This window comes from Varroa destructor, unplaced genomic scaffold, assembly GCF_002443255.2.
Source record: "Varroa destructor unplaced genomic scaffold, Vdes_3.0 BEIS01000979.1, whole genome shotgun sequence".
NCBI classification, from domain to species: domain Eukaryota; kingdom Metazoa; phylum Arthropoda; class Arachnida; order Mesostigmata; family Varroidae; genus Varroa; species Varroa destructor.
In genome coordinates this window covers 1-5,445 of record NW_019212432.1, presented here as the reverse complement: position 1 = coordinate 5,445, position 5,445 = coordinate 1, and the positions used below count along the sequence as shown (strand labels likewise).

The 5,445-nt window shown below is 37.2% G+C and overlaps 1 long non-coding RNA gene across 1 annotated transcript; it reads left to right on the top strand.

Annotated features, from left to right (window-relative positions):
* The first annotated feature begins 414 nt into the window (after window positions 1-414).
* LOC147754106 (uncharacterized) lies at window positions 415-2,104 on the top strand. Its single transcript, XR_015318236.1, has 2 exons — window positions 415-736; window positions 1,688-2,104. It is a non-coding gene; the product is annotated as an uncharacterized LOC147754106 (long non-coding RNA).
* Window positions 2,105-5,445: the final 3,341 nt, after the last annotated feature.

Here is a 5,445-nt window from a genome sequence, read left to right as displayed (position 1 = left end):
TGTGCTTCCAGTATAGTTTAAGAGTAGCATATGCTAAAGTTATAGTTTTAGCTACTTATTAATGTAATGAAGTGTTGATAACAATCATTAATTTGTGTCTAGATTCATATATATATATGTCTAAATGGATATATAGATATGAACAAAACTTCCACCCTTGCAGGCAATAGCGGTTGGATGGACTTGTCATTGTTTGTGCAAAAAACTGGTTTACTGGAATATTTGAATTTATTCTGAAGAAATTAATTGTCTGCCATATCTGAAAAGACCTAAGTTGACCCCAGTGAAATTTTCAATGCGTCGGCGCTGTGATAAGCATAGTAGAAGTGACGATGACGACGACGATGTTTACGTTTTCTCGACGAAACTCTACGAGGAACATGTGCTACTTTTTTTTACCTCAATTTAATTTTAAACCGAGAAGAAAACAAAGTTATAGCCGATGATAAATTTTTTAAGCTATGACAGATAGCCTAAACGATAAGCGTGTCAATGTACTTGGGCTGAATAGAAAAGGAAATCCACAATTCGCCTGCAACAAAAAGGTAGATGATTGGTGACGTCTATCTCGATTTCACTGCCTCGACGTTCCCATATTCCGCTCGCTTTTCGGTCACCTCATCAGCTCGAAAGCGTGCAACAGCTGTTGGGTTTATAGCTTGAACATCACTTAACAGGTCGGCTTTTGCGCAAAGAAATCAAACCTCGATGATCTTTTAGGCGCATATTTATCAACGTACGTACAATATGACCTAATGAAAACTATATTTTTCAAGGTCTTATTTCGTTTTTAATTGTTAAATTACAAACAGAATGCACTACGTGAATATATTTCATTGATTAAGACCGATCAGTGGAAAATACAAAACATTTCGATCAGTTATGAGTGTAATAATCTCCAACTGTACTATTAGTTAGCGTGAGATTAAGCAATTGTTATACTGCGGTATACGAGATTCAATCAAGTTACGAGTTAGAAAAGGTAAGGTCACTAGTGGTAATAACTGAACGCCTGGTCCTAACTCACGCCGTGAACGCAATGCGGTGCTGATCACTATAAATGACCAGTTTACAGTAAATGTTATAAAGCGACGTTCGGGCCTTAGCGTAAATGCTGTCTGATTAAGGAAATCTAAATTAAGGAAATCGGCTAAAAGATTGAGTTTATCACCGTCTCTATCATTCATTGAATGCGCATGAATTACGGCATTTGAAGTCGATGGTTAAGTGCTGCATACGTAGACTACATGTACCGTACGATACGCTACGAGAACCAAAGCACTGGTCGAATTTACCGAGAAGTCTCGAAAATCAACTAATGTACTACACTAAGAACGGTTGCCATTTCTGTGAGACTTTTGTGGGAATCCTAGGCTTTGAGCGTGTAACATTCGCTTAAAATCCGGGGAGGACGCTGACGCCTAACAATCTCGCCGTTTATCGTCAACTATTTCCTCTAAAAATCACTAAAAAACATTATTAGCTTGAGTATTTCAAGGTTGGATTTGGCCTATTTGTGCGAATGAAGTAGTAGAAAGTTGCATCAAAGTCAAATCCTTGTTTTGTCATTATTTAACCTCTTCCGTCAGTTAAAGAATAATCTATACTACTTAAAATAGGCCGACCACGAAGTATACGGTTTGGTATACTACATCTATTACATATGTTATTTGCGGTTGACTGGCAGGCGTGTCCTCTTTACAAGCAATAAGAGTACAAACAAAAGATGGCGATCATTAGCTGAAAGACGCAAAAAGATCGACTACCACAGACTATTAAGGCTAAAACATTCATCTGCATATTTCGACTTCACAGCCTGGCAAGGTGAAGGACTGCCACATCGATGCCACTCAAACCCGTCCTATTACACTTTTGGCGTTTGTAATAAACTGGTCATTGAAGATAACTACTACTGTAGGAAAAGTGAAAAAATCTCCCATTTATTTACCCGTGAATTCAGTTTATGTTCTACTGAATAAAGCCTATTGAACAGCTGATTTACACAGACACTGGTGCAATATTGCAGATACTAGCCCAAATTACCATACTCGATATCTACCTAAGAAAAATGTTAATAAATGTGTCATATTATTATATTGCAGTGCGGCTATATGTTTTTAGTGATTGGCTTTAGTTAATGAATAATCAAATAAATTAGCCAAAGACTATTTAGATTGTTTAATGAAAGGTTTACATTTCCAGGTTTATAACCCAGAGTATTTACACTGGATGAGAAACGTGGCATCTATCTAAACAGTAAATTTCTGATAAATATTTTATTGTCAGCTTTATTATCGTTAGATTATTTTACGGAACAAATTATGTTATGACTAAACTGGTAGGCTAGCCGAAAGACTGATCAGATATATACCTTCATACAAGGTTACGCGCTTTACTCAAACAGCTATATTCTTATAAAAAAAAAAAAAGTAACTTCTTCAAAACATCTTCTTTGCGACTAATATAGTAGAGTTACCTTTTACAAAGCATTACTCAAAACATCATTAAAATGGACGTTTCATATGCAGGAAAGCAGATAATTTATTTTTGTCAAATTTGCTAATATTTGATTGAAGTCTCTTGCTTGTTTTCACAGTAAGACTCTATATTACAGGACGCGTATCAAGTCTGGTTTCCGTAGAAAAGATACCATTATAACGATTTCCTAAATTTCTAGAGTGCAAATTCAATGCCGCAGGGCCGTTGTACGATCGTAAGGCTGCCGTACTTGATAGAATTGCGATAAATTTATAATCGTAACGAGAATTGATGAACTTGGCGTAGACGTATTAGCAGGATTCCAGCAGTTCAAGTTAGAGGTCATATGCGCTACGTTGCATCTCGTTTGAGATTATTTTTGTGGAATTATCTCTAGACACATATAAGGATTGTGCTAGAATTGAGAAGGCTTAGCTTATAATAAGACATGGAATAGGATAATACTGCTTAATAACACGCGCCCCTGCTGTTCTGATCCATCTTACGCGTTAAAGGTCCTTCTCAAGATTTTGTCAGCAAGAAAATTTAAGACTACTACTACATCAAAACAAATAAAAAAAAACTCTGAAGGCTCTCCATTGTGCTATTCGTATTTAGAATTCATTATCAATGTTTTTATATTAAAAGGCTTGTACAAGTTACAAACGAGAAAAAAATAGAACGTTACCACACATGAAGAGAGCTCTCCCTTTTATGAGGTGTATTTTTTTTTCTTTTCGACCAGCTTGCGCTTCTAATCATAAGGTTCATAGCAAAAGAAGCAGCCTACCATCATTTTTTTTCTTAAAACCTTCGGTCTCTCCTTTTGTATCGCTAAATGTTTTTAACATGCTGTTACTCCAGTAGGCCTAGCCATTAAATGCGCCTAGTTCACGCAGGGTGCTGTACCATCAGCGCAACGTGCACGATCTGCGTGACGTACCCTAACACCAGTAGACAGTGTGAGTAAGAACAGCATCATTATGGTCTAATATCGTCGATAATACTGTGTAGCGGAACCCTTACACTGACTGGTTTTATTGCCGAGTTGAACTAATATTTCACGTTTCATTTCGAAACTTCCATCTCTTAGACTTTAGCAAAAAGATTTGTTAAAAGGATTAGACTTGAAGGGCAGGTGACAAAATCCTAAACGCGAAAAGTAGGAGGTTTACAGAAATCCTAGTTTCAAAATAAAGCCTTTCAAATATATATATATATATATATATATATACTACGGTGAGAATGTGATCAATAAACAGTTGCTAGCCGTGAAAGCTTTTATACTAAGCCACAAGACTACCAAGTTGCAAGCGGCAGGCCTGCGAAGCAGCGTACCGGTAAAAGCATCAGGTTATAGTCCACGTCATCGCTGGCATTGAAGCAAGGGATGCAAGGAAAAGCTCGGCCGCGAAGAATCAGCATCGAGTGAAATGTTGCAGTGACCAGGTAAATTAAACGGGAAGCTGCTGAGTACGTACTACGACGATGGGCGAAAGTTCAAGGACGCCAGAACTGTTGGAAGACTGTAGTGACGGCGCGCAGCCGCTGGAAATGGCCAGCTGCGACGCATTGGGCATGCGAGACCATTCAGGCATTGCGGCTGCTCCGATAGCTACTAACGATTATAATATAGAAAAACAGCTGCTAGTTCGAATGCGGTTGGAGTAGAAAAGCTTTAACTGGTACAGTCTTCCAACCAGTTATACCCACGGCTCGCTCACTTAAATATAACTCATTATTGCTGCAAATTTGAGTAAGGAATAGCTTTTTGTGAGATAATAGCTTAATCATTTTTATTATTTTCGCTGTTAATATCTAATGGGATAACGCTGAGAGTTTGGCAATGAAGATTTTAGTGCCGAAATTATCATTTATTTATTTTTTTCATAAGCGGCCTCTAATCAGCGTATTACCGAAAATGAAGAGTGTAGTGCTAGGGGACACCTTCCTCGTGCGGCTTTAATTAAACAAAAAATCAGCTTTGTCTTGATTAGGCTTTTGTTAGGGATCCCTTATTAGTATTTAGCTGACGATGATCCATCTTATAGATGAATTCAATTTGAATTCGAGTGATCAGTTAATTTTTCACAGTCAAAGTATTCAAATAAACGCAAAAGCTAATTAAAAACGAAATCATAAATTTTAACGAAACGATTTAATTGAAACAAGCACTATTGAGTGCAAACAGTTGTGTTAGCCATAAAAAATGGTAGGTAAATCCACGCTAAGGATGATTGTAAGGGGCTACAAGTATTTATCTTATTTAAGATCTTGTACAATAATTTATCGACACATTTGACCCTGTGGTACGGTTAGCTAGCAACATCAACAGTAATAATTGTCTCTCCCTTATTACGAGATGGGTTTGAAAGAAAGACGTTTTATTAAAGTCGAATTTGTTTAGTGGGCAAATTTAGAAGAAGCTTTGATAACTGCGCTCCGACGGTACTGCTACCATACAGCCGCAAATCACTTAAAATTTTCATGATAATTAGTTGTCACTCAATCGTAGCAGCTCAACAAATCTTCAGTAAAGTGCTACACAAACATCACCGTTTTAATAATTTTGCCAAAATCATAATCATTTTTTTGAAGCCTAGCGCACGCGTCACAAAGACACCTGCGTTATCTGGGCGTCATCTAAACATTTCTATGAATGGCTAAAACAGTAAACAGCGTTATGTGAGCAAAAAATTCTATTAACGTATTGGAGTAGTAAGACAGCCCTAATTCTAATAATCACTGCTTGTTGAAACAAGTTCAGTTTCTTTTCTACTTTATTCTATAATTCATAGGGTTCAATTGGCAATGCGTTAGTCATAGTATATCTTGACGCGCACTATCTCTGTAGCACCGCCAAACGGCTATAAAAGTAAATCCGTTCTCGAGGCGCGGTGAAAATAGAAAGAAAGTCAAGAAAATAATAGCGAGTAATTGTCATATCTATGCAATATAGAGAGAGGA